This window comes from Anomaloglossus baeobatrachus, chromosome 3 (assembly GCF_048569485.1).
Source record: "Anomaloglossus baeobatrachus isolate aAnoBae1 chromosome 3, aAnoBae1.hap1, whole genome shotgun sequence".
NCBI lineage: Eukaryota > Metazoa > Chordata > Amphibia > Anura > Aromobatidae > Anomaloglossus > Anomaloglossus baeobatrachus.
In genome coordinates, this window is record NC_134355.1 from 2,369,920 (window position 1) to 2,387,610 (window position 17,691).

At 54.7% G+C, this 17,691-nt stretch overlaps 1 protein-coding gene across 3 annotated transcripts in view; it reads left to right on the plus strand.

Moving 5' to 3' along the window:
- Positions 1 to 2,586: 2,586 nt before the first annotated feature.
- The window catches only part of TTBK1 (tau tubulin kinase 1), a 250,497-nt gene continuing 235,392 nt past the window's right edge, over positions 2,587 to 17,691 (plus strand). For all 3 annotated transcript variants that reach the window (XM_075338944.1, XM_075338943.1, XM_075338945.1), the window contains exon 1: positions 2,587 to 2,722. The gene's annotated coding sequence lies outside the window, so the exon portion shown is untranslated. The remainder of the gene's footprint in view (positions 2,723 to 17,691) is intronic.

The window sequence follows — 17,691 nt, forward strand, 5'->3', positions numbered from 1 at the left end:
TGGGTGATGTGTGTGGGTGATGTGTGTAGTGATGTGTGTGGGTGATGTGTGTGTAGTGATGTGTGTGGGTGATGTGTGTGGGTGATGTGTGTGGGTGATGTGTGTGGGTGATGTGTGTGGGTGATGTGTGTGGGTGATGTGTGTAGGTGATGTGTGTAGGTGATGTGTGTGTAGTGATGTGTGTGGGTGATGTGTGTGGGTGATGTGTGTAGTGATGTGTGTGGGTGATGTGTGTAGTGATGTGTGTGGGTGATGTGTGTGGGTGATGTGTGTGGGTGATGTGTGTGGGTGATGTGTGTAGTGATGTGTGTGGGTGATGTGTGTGGGTGATGTGTGTGGGTGATGTGTGTAGGGTGATGTGTGTAGTGATGTGTGTGAGGTGATGTGTGTGGGTGATGTGTGTGTAGGTGTGATGTGTGTGGGTGATGTGTGTGGGTGATGTGTGTGGGTGATGTGTGTGGGTGATGTGTGTGTGGGTGATGTGTGTAGGTGATGTGTGTAGGTGATGTGTGTAGGTGATGTGTGTGGGTGATGTGTGTGGGTGATGTGTGTAGTGATGTGTGTGGGGTGATGTGTGTAGGTGATGTGTGTAGTGATGTGTGTGGGTGATGTGTGTAGGTGATGTGTGTAGTGATGTGTGTGGGTGATGTGTGTAGGTGATGTGTGTAGTGATGTGTGTGGGTGATGTGTGTAGGTGATGTGTGTAGTGATGTGTGTAGGTGATGTGTGTGGTGATGTGTGTAGGTGATGTGTGTAGGTGATGTGTGTGGGTGATGTGTGTAGGTGATGTGTGTGGGTGATGTGTGTGGGTGATGTGTGTGGGTGATGTGTGTGGGTGATGTGTGTGGGTGATGTGTGTGGGTGATGTGTGTGGGTGATGTGTGTGGGTGATGTGTGTGGGTGATGTGTGTAGGTGATGTGTGTGGGTGATGTGTGTGGGTGATGTGTGTGGGTGATGTGTGTGGTGATGTGTGTAGGTGATGTGTGTGTGATGTGGTGGGTGATGTGTGTAGGTGATGTGTGTGGGTGATGTGTGTAGGTGATGTGTGTGGTGATGTGTGTGGTGGGTGATGTGTGTGGGTGATGTGTGTGGGTGAGGTGTGTGGGTGATGTGTGTGGGTGATGTGTGTGGGTATGTGTGTGGGTGATGTGTGTGGGTGATGTGTGTGGGTGATGTGTGTGGGTGATGTGTGTGGGTGATGTGTGTAGTGATGTGTGTGGGTGATGTGTGTGGGTGATGTGTGTGGGTGATGTGTGTAGGTGATGTGTGTAGTGATGTGTGTAGGTGATGTGTGTGGGTGATGTGTGTAGGTGATGTGTGGGGTGATGTGTGTGGGTGATGTGTGTGGGTGATGTGTGTGGGTGATGTGTGTGGGTGATGTGTGTAGGTGATGTGTGTAGTGATGTGTGTGGGTGATGTGTGTAGTGATGTGTGTGGGTGATGTGTGTGGGTGATGTGTGTGGGTGATGTGTGTGGGTGATGTGTGTGGGTGATGTGTGTAGTGATGTGTGTGGGTGATGTGTGTAGGTGATGTGTGTAGTGATGTGTGTGGGTGATGTGTGTGGGTGATGTGTGTGGGTGATGTGTGTGAGGTGATGTGTGTGGGTGATGTGTGTAGTGATGTGTGTGGGTGATGTGTGTAGGTGATGTGTGTAGTGGATGTGTGTGGGTGATGTGTGTAGTGATGTGTGTGGGTGATGTGTGTGGGTGATGTGTGTGGGTGATGTGTGTGGGTGATGTGTGTGGGTGATGTGTGTGGGTGATGTGTGTAGTGATGTGTGTGGGTGATGTGTGTGGGTGATGTGTGTGGGTGATGTGTGCGGGTGATGTGTGCGGGTGATGTGTGCGGGTGATGTGTGCGGGTGATGTGTGCGGGTGATGTGTGCGGGTGATGTGTGTGGGTGATGTGTGTGGGTGATGTGTGTGGGTGATGTGTGTGGGTGATGTGTGTGGGTGATGTGTGTGGGTGATGTGTGTGGGTGATGTGTGTGGGTGATGTGTGTGGGTGATGTGTGTGGGTGATGTGTGTGGGTGATGTGTGTGGGTGATGTGTGTGGGTGATGTGTGTGGGTGATGTGTGTGGGTGATGTGTGTAGGTGATGTGTGTGGGTGATGTGTGTGGGTGATGTGTGTGGGTGATGTGTGTGGGTGATGTGTGTGGGTGATGTGTGTAGGTGATGTGTGTATGTGCTGTGTGTCGCTGCTGTGCCGCTGATGTGTCGCTGCTGTGTCGCTGATGTGCCGGTGCTGTGTGTCGCTGCTGTGCCGCTGATGTGCCGGTGCTCTGTGTCGCTGATGTGCCGGTGCTCTGTGTCGCTGATGTGCCGGTGCTCTGTGTCGCTGATGTGCCGGTGCTCTGTGTCGCTGATGTGCCGGTGCTCTGTGTCGCTGATGTGCCGGTGCTCTGTGTCGCTGATGTGCCGGTGCTGTGTGTCGCTGATGTGCCGGTGCTGTGTGTCGCTGATGTGCCGGTGCTGTGTGTCGCTGATGTGCCGGTGCTGTGTGTCGCTGATGTGCCGGTGCTCTGTGTCGGTGGGTGTGTTGCAGGCTGTGACGTCAGTGCAGTGGCCGCGGTGCATTGTGGGAGTATCCGGCCTCTGCAGCACCAGGGACAGCGCCGGTCACCCTCCGTCTGGATCCGCCGCCCCGTTCAGATGAGCCTCCCGGCGCCGCCCTCCGCCCAGAGCCGGCACCGATACCGGGGAGGACCGGAGCCCAGCGGTGAGAAAGGGGGGAAGCTCTGCCGGGCGGGGCCGCGTGTGACCGGGGGCCTGACATTGAGGGACAGGGGAACGGGCGCATCCGCCGGGTGTACTCACATCACTGCTGCGGGTGTACTCACATCTCTGCTGCGGGTGTAATCACATCTCTGCTGCGGGTGTACTCACATCACTGCTGCGGGTGTACTCACATCACTGCTGCGGGTGTACTCACATCTCTGCTGCGGGTGTACTCACATCTCTGCTGCGGGTGTACTTACATCACTGCTGCGGGTGTACTCACATCACTGCTGCGGGTGTACTCACATCACTGCTGCGGGTGTACTTACATCACTGCTGCGGGTGTACTCACATCACTGCTGCGGGTGTACTCACATCACTGCTGCGGGTGTAATCACATCTCTGCTGCGGGTGTACTCACATCACTGCTGCGGGTGTACTCACATCACTGCTGCGGGTGTACTCACATCTCTGCTGCGGGTGTACTCACATCTCTGCTGCGGGTGTACTTACATCACTGCTGCGGGTGTACTCACATCTCTGCTGCGGGTGTACTCACATCACTGCTGCGGGTGTACTTACATCACTGCTGCGGGTGTACTTACATCACTGCTGCGGGTGTACTCACATCACTGCTGCGGGTGTACTCACATCACTGCTGCGGGTGTACTCTTACATCACTGCTGCGGGTGTACTCACATCACTGCTGCAGGTGTACTCACATCTCTGCTGCGGGTGTACTCACATCACTGCTGCGGGTGTACTCACATCACTGCTGCGGGTGTACTCACATCACTGCTGCGGGTGTACTCACATCACTGCTGCGGGTGTACTCTTACATCACTGCTGCGGGTGTACTCACATCTCTGCTGCGGGTGTAATCACATCTCTGCTGCGGGTGTACTCACATCACTGCTGCGGGTGTACTCACATCACTGCTGCGGGTGTACTCACATCTCTGCTGCGGGTGTACTCACATCTCTGCTGCGGGTGTACTTACATCACTGCTGCGGGTGTACTCACATCACTGCTGCGGGTGTACTCACATCACTGCTGCGGGTGTACTTACATCACTGCTGCGGGTGTACTCACATCACTGCTGCGGGTGTACTCACATCACTGCTGCGGGTGTAATCACATCTCTGCTGCGGGTGTACTCACATCACTGCTGCGGGTGTACTCACATCACTGCTGCGGGTGTACTCACATCTCTGCTGCGGGTGTACTCACATCTCTGCTGCGGGTGTACTTACATCACTGCTGCGGGTGTACTCATATCTCTGCTGCGGGTGTACTCACATCACTGCTGCGGGTGTACTTACATCACTGCTGCGGGTGTACTCACATCACTGCTGCGGGTGTACTCACATCACTGCTGCGGGTGTACTCTTACATCACTGCTGCGGGTGTACTCACATCACTGCTGCAGGTGTACTCACATCTCTGCTGCGGGTGTACTCACATCACTGCTGCGGGTGTACTCACATCACTGCTGCGGGTGTACTCACATCACTGCTGCGGGTGTACTCACATCACTGCTGCGGGTGTACTCTTACATCACTGCTGCGGGTGTACTCACATCACTGCTGCAGGTGTACTCACATCTCTGCTGCGGGTGTACTCACATCACTGCTGCGGGTGTACTCACATCACTGCTGCGGGTGTACTCACATCACTGCTGCGGGTGTACTCACATCACTGCTGCGGGTGTACTCACATCACTGCTGCAGGTGTACTCACATCTCTGCTGCGGGTGTACTCACATCACTGCTGCGGGTGTACTCACATCACTGCTGCAGGTGTACTCACATCACTGCTGCGGGTGTACTCACATCACTGCTGCGGGTGTACTCACATCACTGCTGCGGGTGTACTCACATCACTGCTGCAGGTGTACTCACATCACTGCTGCGGGTGTACTTACATCACTGCTGCGGGTGTAGTCACATCACTGCTGCGGGTGTACTCACATCACTGCTGCGGGTGTACTCACATCACTGCTGCAGGTGTACTCACATCACTGCTGCGGGTGTACTTACATCACTGCTGCGGGTGTAGTCACATCACTGCTGCGGGTGTACTCACATCACTGCTGCGGGTGTACTTACATCACTGCTGCGGGTGTACTCACATCACTGCTGCGGGTGTACTCACATCACTGCTGCGGGTGTACTCACATCACTGCTGCGGGTGTAGTCACATCACTGCTGCGGGTGTAGTCACATCACTGCTGCGGGTGTAGTCACATCACTGCTGCGGGTGTACTCACATCACTGCTGCGGGTGTACTCACATCACTGCTGCGGGTGTACTCACATCACTGCTGCGGGTGTACTCACATCTCTGCTGCGGGTGTACTCACATCACTGCTGCGGGTGTACTCACATCACTGCTGCGGGTGTACTCACATCACTGCTGCGGGTGTACTCACATCTCTGCTGCGGGTGTACTCACATCACTGCTGCGGGTGTACTCACATCACTGCTGCGGGTGTACTCACATCACTGCTGCGGGTGTACTCACATCACTGCTGCGGGTGTACTCACATCACTGCTGCGGGTGTACTCACATCTCTGCTGCGGGTGTACTCACATCACTGCTGCGGGTGTACTCACATCACTGCTGCGGGTGTACTCACATCACTGCTGCGGGTGTACTCACATCACTGCTGCGGGTGTACTTACATCTCTGCTGCGGGTGTACTCACATCACTGCTGCGGGTGTATTCACATCACTGCTGCGGGTGTACTTACATCACTGCTGCGGGTGTACTCACATCACTGCTGCGGGTGTACTCACATCACTGCTGCGGGTGTACTCACATCACTGCTGCGGGTGTACTCACATCACTGCTGCGGGTGTACTCACATCACTGCTGCGGGTGCACTTACATCTCTGCTGCGGGTGTACTCACATCTCTGCTGCGGGTGTACTCACATCTCTGCTGCGGGTGTACTCACATCTCTGCTGCGGGTGTACTCACATCTCTGCTGCGGGTGTACTCACATCTCTGCTGCGGGTGTACTCACATCACTGCTGCGGGTGTACTCACATCACTGCTGCGGGGGTACTCACATCACTGCTGCGGGTGTACTCACATCACTGCTGCGGGTGTACTTACATCACTGCTGCGGGTGTACTCACATCACTGCTGCGGGTGTACTCACATCACTGCTGCGGGTGTACTCACATCACTGCTGCGGGTGTACTCACATCACTGCTGCGGGTGTACTCACATCACTGCTGCGGGTGTAATCACATCACTGCTGCGGGTGTAATCACATCACTGCTGCGGGTGTAATCACATCACTGCTGCGGGTGTAATCACATCACTGCTGCGGGTGTACTCACATCACTGCTGCGGGTGCACTTACATCTCTGTTGCGGGTGTACTCACATCACTGCTGCGGGTGTACTCACATCACTGCTGCGGGTGTACTCACATCACTGCTGCGGGTGCACTCACATCACTGCTGCGGGTGTACTCACATCTCTGCTGCGGGTGTACTCACATCTCTGCTGCGGGTGTACTCACATCACTGCTGCGGGTGTACTCACATCACTGCTGCGGGTGTACTCACATCACTGCTGCGGGTGCACTCACATCACTGCTGCGGGTGCACTCACATCTCTGCTGCGGGTGTACTCACATCACTGCTGCGGGTGTACTCACATCACTGCTGCGGGTGTACTCACATCACTGCTGCGGGTGTACTCACATCACTGCTGCGGGTGTACTCACATCACTGCTGCGGGTGTACTCACATCACTGCTGCGGGTGTACTCACATCACTGCTGCGGGTGCACTCACATCACTGCTGCGGGTGTACTTACATCACTGCTGCGGGTGTACTTACATCACTGCTGCGGGTGTACTCACATCACTGCTGCGGGTGTACTCACTTACATCACTGCTGCGGGTGTACTTACATCACTGCTGCGGGTGTACTCACATCACTGCTGCGGGTGTACTCACATCACTGCTGCGGTTGTACTCACATCACTGCTGCGGGTGTAGTCACATCACTGCTGCGGGTGTACTCACATCACTGCTGCGGGTGTACTCACATCACTGCTGCGGGTGTACTCACATCTCTGCTGCGGGTGTACTCACATCACTGCTGCGGGTGTACTCACATCTCTGCTGCGGGTGTACTCACATCACTGCTGCGGGTGTACTCTTACATCACTGCTGCGGGTGTACTCACATCACTGCTGCAGGTGTACTCACATCTCTGCTGCGGGTGTACTCACATCACTGCTGCGGGTGTACTCACATCACTGCTGCGGGTGTACTCACATCACTGCTGCGGGTGTACTCACATCACTGCTGCGGGTGTACTCTTACATCACTGCTGCGGGTGTACTCACATCACTGCTGCAGGTGTACTCACATCTCTGCTGCGGGTGTACTCACATCACTGCTGCGGGTGTACTCACATCACTGCTGCGGGTGTACTCACATCACTGCTGCGGGTGTACTCACATCACTGCTGCGGGTGTACTCACATCACTGCTGCAGGTGTACTCACATCTCTGCTGCGGGTGTACTCACATCACTGCTGCGGGTGTACTCACATCACTGCTGCAGGTGTACTCACATCACTGCTGCGGGTGTACTCACATCACTGCTGCGGGTGTACTCACATCACTGCTGCGGGTGTACTCACATCACTGCTGCAGGTGTACTCACATCACTGCTGCGGGTGTACTTACATCACTGCTGCGGGTGTAGTCACATCACTGCTGCGGGTGTACTCACATCACTGCTGCGGGTGTACTCACATCACTGCTGCAGGTGTACTCACATCACTGCTGCGGGTGTACTTACATCACTGCTGCGGGTGTAGTCACATCACTGCTGCGGGTGTACTCACATCACTGCTGCGGGTGTACTTACATCACTGCTGCGGGTGTACTCACATCACTGCTGCGGGTGTACTCACATCACTGCTGCGGGTGTACTCACATCACTGCTGCGGGTGTAGTCACATCACTGCTGCGGGTGTAGTCACATCACTGCTGCGGGTGTACTCACATCACTGCTGCGGGTGTACTCACATCACTGCTGCGGGTGTACTTACATCACTGCTGCGGGTGTAGTCACATCACTGCTGCGGGTGTACTCACATCACTGCTGCGGGTGTACTCACATCACTGCTGCGGGTGTACTCACATCACTGCTGCGGGTGTACTTACATCACTGCTGCGGGTGTAGTCACATCACTGCTGCGGGTGTACTCACATCACTGCTGCGGGTGTACTTACATCACTGCTGCGGGTGTACTCACATCACTGCTGCGGGTGTACTCACATCACTGCTGCGGGTGTACTCACATCACTGCTGCGGGTGTACTCACATCACTGCTGCGGGTGTAGTCACATCACTGCTGCGGGTGTAGTCACATCACTGCTGCGGGTGTAGTCACATCACTGCTGCGGGTGTACTCACATCACTGCTGCGGGTGTACTCACATCACTGCTGCGGGTGTACTCACATCACTGCTGCGGGTGTACTCACATCTCTGCTGCGGGTGTACTCACATCACTGCTGCGGGTGTACTCACATCACTGCTGCGGGTGTACTCACATCACTGCTGCGGGTGTACTCACATCACTGCTGCGGGTGTACTCACATCTCTGCTGCGGGTGTACTCACATCACTGCTGCGGGTGTACTCACATCACTGCTGCGGGTGTACTCACATCTCTGCTGCGGGTGTACTCACATCACTGCTGCGGGTGTACTCACATCACTGCTGCGGGTGTACTCACATCACTGCTGCGGGTGTACTCACATCACTGCTGCGGGTGTACTTACATCTCTGCTGCGGGTGTACTCACATCACTGCTGCGGGTGTATTCACATCACTGCTGCGGGTGTACTTACATCACTGCTGCGGGTGTACTCACATCACTGCTGCGGGTGTACTCACATCACTGCTGCGGGTGTACTCACATCACTGCTGCGGGTGTACTCACATCACTGCTGCGGGTGCACTTACATCTCTGCTGCGGGTGTACTCACATCTCTGCTGCGGGTGTACTCACATCTCTGCTGCGGGTGTACTCACATCTCTGCTGCGGGTGTACTCACATCTCTGCTGCGTGTGTACTCACATCTCTGCTGCGGGTGTACTCACATCACTGCTGCGGGTGTACTCACATCACTGCTGCGGGGGTACTCACATCACTGCTGCGGGTGTACTCACATCACTGCTGCGGGTGTACTTACATCACTGCTGCGGGTGTACTCACATCACTGCTGCGGGTGTACTCACATCACTGCTGCGGGTGTACTCACATCACTGCTGCGGGTGTACTCACATCTCTGTTGCGGGTGTACTCACATCACTGCTGCGGGTGTACTCACATCACTGCTGCGGGTGTACTCACATCACTGCTGCGGGTGTAATCACATCACTGCTGCGGGTGTACTCACATCACTGCTGCGGGTGTAATCACATCACTGCTGCGGGTGTAATCACATCACTGCTGCGGGTGTAATCACATCACTGCTGCGGGTGTAATCACATCACTGCTGCGGGTGTACTCACATCACTGCTGCGGGTGCACTTACATCTCTGTTGCGGGTGTACTCACATCACTGCTGCGGGTGTACTCACATCACTGCTGCGGGTGTACTCACATCACTGCTGCGGGTGCACTCACATCACTGCTGCGGGTGTACTCACATCTCTGCTGCGGGTGTACTCACATCTCTGCTGCGGGTGTACTCACATCACTGCTGCGGGTGTACTCACATCACTGCTGCGGGTGTACTCACATCACTGCTGCGGGTGCACTCACATCACTGCTGCGGGTGCACTCACATCTCTGCTGCGGGTGTACTCACATCACTGCTGCGGGTGTACTCACATCACTGCTGAGGGTGTACTCACATCACTGCTGCGGGTGTACTCACATCACTGCTGCGGGTGTACTCACATCACTGCTGCGGGTGTACTCACATCACTGCTGCGGGTGTACTCACATCACTGCTGCGGGTGCACTCACATCACTGCTGCGGGTGTACTTACATCACTGCTGCGGGTGTACTTACATCACTGCTGCGGGTGTACTCACATCACTGCTGCGGGTGTACTCACTTACATCACTGCTGCGGGTGTACTTACATCACTGCTGCGGGTGTACTCACATCACTGCTGCGGGTGTACTCACATCACTGCTGCGGTTGTACTCACATCACTGCTGCGGGTGTACTCACATCACTGCTGCGGGTGTACTTACATCACTGCTGCGGGTGTACTCACATCACTGCTGCGGGTGTACTCACATCACTGCTGCGGGTGTACTCACATCACTGCTGCGGGTGTAATCACATCACTGCTGCGGGTGTACTCACATCACTGCTGCGGTTCTACTTACATCACTGCTGCGGGTGTACTTACATCACTGCTGCGGGTGTACTTACATCACTGCTGCGGGTCTACTTACATCACTGCTGCGGGTCTACTTACATCACTGCTGCGGGTGTACTTACATCACTGCTGCGGGTGTAGTCTCTTACATCACTGCTGCGGGTGTACTCACATCACTGCTGCGGGTGTAATCCCATCACTGCTGCGGGTGTACTTACATCACTGCTGCGGGTGTACTTACATCACTGCTGCGGGTCTACTTACATCACTGCTGCGGGTGTACTTACATCACTGCTGCGGGTGTACTTACATCACTGCTGCGGGTGTACTTACATCACTGCTGCGGGTGTAATCACATCACTGCTGCGGGTGTAATCACATCACTGCTGCGGGTGTACTCTCTTACATCACTGCTGCGGGTGTACTTACGTCACTGCTGCGGGTGTACTTACGTCACTGCTGCGGGTGTACTTACATCACTGCTGCGGGTGTAATCACATCACTGCTGCGGGTGTACTTACATCACTGCTGCGGGTGTACTTACATCACTGCTGCAGGTGTATTCACTTACATCACTGCTGTGGGTGTACTCACTTACATCACTGCTGCGGGTGTACTTACATCACTGCTGCAGGTGTATTCACTTACATCACTGCTGCGGGTGTAGTCACTTACATCTCTGCTGCGGGTGTACTGTCTTACATCACTGCTGCGGGTGTACTCTCTTACATCACTGCTGCGGGTGTACTCTCTTACATCACTGCTGCGGGTGTACTCACATCACTGCTGCGGGTGTAATCACATCACTGCTGCGGGTCTACTTACATCACTGCTGCGGGTGTACTTACATCACTGCTGCGGGTCTACTTACATCACTGCTGCGGGTGTACTTACATCACTGCTACGGGTGTACTTACATCACTGCTGCGGGTGTACTCACATCACTGCTGCGGGTGTACTCACATCACTGCTGCGGGTGTACTCACATCACTGCTGCGGGTGTAGTCACATCACTGCTGCGGGTGTACTCACATCACTGCTGCAGGTGTACTCACATCACTGCTGCGGGTGTACTTACATCACTGCTGCGGGTGTAGTCACATCACTGCTGCGGGTGTACTCACATCACTGCTGCGGGTGTACTCACATCACTGCTGCAGGTGTACTCACATCACTGCTGCGGGTGTACTTACATCACTGCTGCGGGTGTAGTCACATCACTGCTGCGGGTGTACTCACATCACTGCTGCGGGTGTACTTACATCACTGCTGCGGGTGTACTCACATCACTGCTGCGGGTGTACTCACATCACTGCTGCGGGTGTACTCACATCACTGCTGCGGGTGTACTCACATCACTGCTGCGGGTGTAGTCACATCACTGCTGCGGGTGTAGTCACATCACTGCTGCGGGTGTAGTCACATCACTGCTGCGGGTGTACTCACATCACTGCTGCGGGTGTACTCACATCACTGCTGCGGGTGTACTCACATCACTGCTGCGGGTGTACTCACATCTCTGCTGCGGGTGTACTCACATCACTGCTGCGGGTGTACTCACATCACTGCTGCGGGTGTACTCACATCACTGCTGCGGGTGTACTCACATCACTGCTGCGGGTGTACTCACATCTCTGCTGCGGGTGTACTCACATCACTGCTGCGGGTGTACTCACATCACTGCTGCGGGTGTACTCACATCACTGCTGCGGGTGTACTCACATCACTGCTGCGGGTGTACTCACATCACTGCTGCGGGTGTACTCACATCTCTGCTGCGGGTGTACTCACATCACTGCTGCGGGTGTACTCACATCACTGCTGCGGGTGTACTCACATCACTGCTGCGGGTGTACTCACATCACTGCTGCGGGTGTACTCACATCACTGCTGCGGGTGTACTTACATCTCTGCTGCGGGTGTACTCACATCACTGCTGCGGGTGTATTCACATCACTGCTGCGGGTGTACTTACATCACTGCTGCGGGTGTACTCACATCACTGCTGCGGGTGTACTCACATCACTGCTGCGGGTGTACTCACATCACTGCTGCGGGTGTACTCACATCACTGCTGCGGGTGCACTTACATCTCTGCTGCGGGTGTACTCACATCTCTGCTGCGGGTGTACTCACATCTCTGCTGCGGGTGTACTCACATCTCTGCTGCGGGTGTACTCACATCTCTGCTGCGTGTGTACTCACATCTCTGCTGCGGGTGTACTCACATCACTGCTGCGGGTGTACTCACATCACTGCTGCGGGGGTACTCACATCACTGCTGCGGGTGTACTCACATCACTGCTGCGGGTGTACTTACATCACTGCTGCGGGTGTACTCACATCACTGCTGCGGGTGTACTCACATCACTGCTGCGGGTGTACTCACATCACTGCTGCGGGTGTACTCACATCACTGCTGCGGGTGTACTCACATCACTGCTGCGGGTGTAATCACATCACTGCTGCGGGTGTAATCACATCACTGCTGCGGGTGTAATCACATCACTGCTGCGGGTGTAATCACATCACTGCTGCGGGTGTACTCACATCACTGCTGCGGGTGCACTTACATCTCTGTTGCGGGTGTACTCACATCACTGCTGCGGGTGTACTCACATCACTGCTGCGGGTGTACTCACATCACTGCTGCGGGTGCACTCACATCACTGCTGCGGGTGTACTCACATCTCTGCTGCGGGTGTACTCACATCTCTGCTGCGGGTGTACGCACATCACTGCTGCGGGTGTACTCACATCACTGCTGCGGGTGTACTCACATCACTGCTGCGGGTGCACTCACATCACTGCTGCGGGTGCACTCACATCTCTGCTGCGGGTGTACTCACATCACTGCTGCGGGTGTACTCACATCACTGCTGCGGGTGTACTCACATCACTGCTGCGGGTGTACTCACATCACTGCTGCGGGTGTACTCACATCACTGCTGCGGGTGTACTCACATCACTGCTGCGGGTGTACTCACATCACTGCTGCGGGTGCACTCACATCACTGCTGCGGGTGTACTTACATCACTGCTGCGGGTGTACTTACATCACTGCTGCGGGTGTACTCACATCACTGCTGCGGGTGTACTCACTTACATCACTGCTGCGGGTGTACTTACATCACTGCTGCGGGTGTACTCACATCACTGCTGCGGGTGTACTCACATCACTGCTGCGGTTGTACTCACATCACTGCTGCGGGTGTACTCACATCACTGCTGCGGGTGTACTTACATCACTGCTGCGGGTGTACTCACATCACTGCTGCGGGTGTACTCACATCACTGCTGCGGGTGTACTCACATCACTGCTGCGGGTGTAATCACATCACTGCTGCGGGTGTACTCACATCACTGCTGCGGTTCTACTTACATCACTGCTGCGGGTGTACTTACATCACTGCTGCGGGTGTACTTACATCACTGCTGCGGGTCTACTTACATCACTGCTGCGGGTCTACTTACATCACTGCTGCGGGTGTACTTACATCACTGCTGCGGGTGTAGTCTCTTACATCACTGCTGCGGGTGTACTCACATCACTGCTGCGGGTGTAATCCCATCACTGCTGCGGGTGTACTTACATCACTGCTGCGGGTGTACTTACATCACTGCTGCGGGTCTACTTACATCACTGCTGCGGGTGTACTTACATCACTGCTGCGGGTGTACTTACATCACTGCTGCGGGTGTACTTACATCACTGCTGCGGGTGTAATCACATCACTGCTGCGGGTGTAATCACATCACTGCTGCGGGTGTACTCTCTTACATCACTGCTGCGGGTGTACTTACGTCACTGCTGCGGGTGTACTTACGTCACTGCTGCGGGTGTACTTACATCACTGCTGCGGGTGTAATCACATCACTGCTGCGGGTGTACTTACATCACTGCTGCGGGTGTACTTACATCACTGCTGCAGGTGTATTCACTTACATCACTGCTGTGGGTGTACTCACTTACATCACTGCTGCGGGTGTACTTACATCACTGCTGCAGGTGTATTCACTTACATCACTGCTGCGGGTGTAGTCACTTACATCTCTGCTGCGGGTGTACTGTCTTACATCACTGCTGCGGGTGTACTCTCTTACATCACTGCTGCGGGTGTACTCTCTTACATCACTGCTGCGGGTGTACTCACATCACTGCTGCGGGTGTAATCACATCACTGCTGCGGGTCTACTTACATCACTGCTGCGGGTGTACTTACATCACTGCTGCGGGTCTACTTACATCACTGCTGCGGGTGTACTTACATCACTGCTGCGGGTGTACTTACATCACTGCTGCGGGTGTAATCACATCACTGCTGCGGGTGTAATCACATCACTGCTGCGGGTGTACTCTCTTACATCACTGCTGCGGGTGTACTTACATCACTGCTGCGGGTGTACTTACATCACTGCTGCGGGTGTAATCACATCACTGCTGCGGGTGTACTTACATCACTGCTGCGGGTGTACTCACTTACATCACTGCTGCGGGTGTACTTACATCACTGCTGCAGGTGTATTCACTTACATCACTGCTGCGGGTGTACTCACATCACTGCTGCGGGTGTACTCACATCACTGCTGCGGGTGTACTCACTTACATCACTGCTGCGGGTGTACTCACTTACATCACTGCTGCGGGTGTACTCTCTTACATCACTGCTGCGGGTGTACTCACATCACTGCTGCGGGTGTACTTACATCACTGCTGCGGGTGTATTCACTTACATCACTGCTGCGGGTGTACTCTCTTACATCACTGCTGCGGGTGTACTCTCTTACATCACTGCTGCGGGTGTACTCACTTACATCACTGCTGCGGGTGTATTCACTTACATCACTGCTGCGGGTGTACTCTCTTACATCACTGCTGCGGGTGTACTTACATCACTGCTGCGGGTGTACTTACATCACTGCTGCGGGTGTACTTACATCACTGCTGCGGGTGTACTCACATCACTGCTGCGGGTGTACTCACATCACTGCTGCTGGTGTACTCACATCACTGCTGCGGGTGTACTCACATCACTGCTGCGGGTGTACTCACATCACTGCTGCGGGTGTACTCACATCACTGCTGCGGGTGTACTCACATCACTGCTGCGGGTGTACTCACATCACTGCTGCTGGTGTACTCACATCACTGCTGCGGGTGTACTCACATCACTGCTGCGGGTGTATTCACTTACATCACTGCTGCGGGTGTACTCACATCACTGCTGCGGGTGTACTTACATCACTGCTGCAGGTGTATTCACTTACATCACTGCTGCGGGTGTACTCTCTTACATCACTGCTGCGGGTGTACTTGCATCACTGCTGCGGGTGTACTCACATCACTGCTGCGGGTGTACTCACATCACTGCTGCGGGTGTACTCACATCACTGCTGCGGGTGTACTCACATCACTGCTGCGGGTGTACTCACATCACTGCTGCGGGTGTACTCACATCACTGCTGCGGGTGTACTCACATCACTGCTGCGGGTGTACTCACATCACTGCTGCGGGTGTACTCACATCACTGCTGCGGGTGTACTCACATCACTGCTGCGGGTGTACTCACATCACTGCTGCGGGTGTACTCACATCACTGCTGCGGGTGTACTCACATCACTGCTGCGGGTGTACTCACATCACTGCTGCGGGTGTACTCACATCACTGCTGCGGGTGTACTCACATCACTGCTGCGGGTGTATTCACTTACATCACTGCTGCGGGTGTACTCACATCACTGCTGCGGGTGTACTCACATCACTGCTGCGGGTCTACTCACATCACTGCTGCGGGTGTACTCACATCACTTCTGCGGGTGTACTCACTTACATCACTGCTGCGGGTGTACTTACATCACTGCTGCGGGTGCACTCACATCACTGCTGCGGGTGCACTCACATCACTGCTGGGGGTGCACTCACATCACTGCTGCGGGTGCACTCACATCACTGCTGCGGGTGCACTCACATCACTGCTGCGGGTGCACTCACATCACTGCTGCGGGTGCACTCACATCACTGCTGCGGGTGCACTCACATCACTGCTGCGGGTGCACTCACATCACTGCTGCGGGTGCACTCACATCACTGCTGCGGGTGTACTCACATCACTGCTGCGGGTGTACTCACATCACTGCTGCGGGTGTACTCTCTTACATCACTGCTGCGGGTGTACTCACATCACTGCTGCAGATGTACTCACATCACTGCTGCGGGTGTACTCACTTACATCACTGCTGCGGGTGTACTTACATCACTGCTGCGGGTGTACTCTCTTACATCACTGCTGCGGGTGTACTCACATCACTGCTGCGGGTGTACTCACATCACTGCTGCGGGTGTAGTTACATCACTGCTGCGGGTGTAGTTACATCACTGCTGCGGGTGTACTTACATCACTGCTGCGGGTGTACTCTCTTACATCACTGCTGCGGGTGTACTAACATCACTGCTGCGGGTGTACTAACATCACTGCTGCGGGTGTACTAACATCACTGCTGTGGGTGTACTAACATCACTGCTGCGGGTGTACTGACATCACTGCTGCGGGTGTACTGACATCACTGCTGCGGGTGTACTGACATCACTGCTGCGGGTGTACTTACATCACTGCTGTGGGTGTACTCTCTTACATCACTGCTGCGGGTGTACTCACATCACTGCTGCGGGAGTACTCACATCACTGCTGCAGGAGTACTCTCTTACATCACTGCTGCGGGTGTACTTACATCACTGCTGTGGGTGTACTCACATCACTACTGCGGGTGTACTTACATCACTGCTGCGGGTGTACTCTCTTACATCACTGCTGCGGGTGTACTAACATCACTGCTGCGGGTGTACTAACATCACTGCTGCTGGTGTACTTACATCACTGCTGTGGGTGTACTTTCTTACATCACTGCTGCGGGTGTACTTACATCACTGCTGTGGGTGTACTCTCTTACATCACTGCTGCGGGTGTACTCACATCACTACTGCGGGTGTACTTGCATCACTGCTGCGGGTTTACTCTCTTACATCACTGCTGCGGGTGTACTCTCTCACATCACTGCTGCGGGTGTACTTACATCACTGCTGCGGATGTACTCACTTACATCACTGCTGCGGATGTACTCACTTACATCACTGCTGCGGGTGTACTCACATCACTGCTGCGGGTGTACTCACATCACTGCTGCGGGTGTACTCACATCACTGCTGCGGGTGTACTCACATCACTGCTGCGGGTGTACTCACATCACTGCTGCGGGTCTACTTACATCACTGCTGCGGGTGTACTCGCATCACTGCTGTGGGTGTACTCACATCACTGTTGTGGGTGTACTCACATCACTGCTGCGGGTGTACTCACTTACATCACTGCTGCGGGTGTACTTACATCACTGCTGCAGGTGTACTCACTGACATCACTGCTGCGGGTGTACTTACATCACTGCTGCCGGTGTACTCACTTACATAACTGCTGCGGGTGTACTTACATCGCTGCTGCGGGTGTACTTACATCATTGCTGCAGGTGTACTCACTGACATCGCTGCTGCGGGTGTACTTACATCACTGCTGCGGGTGTACTTACATCACTGCTGC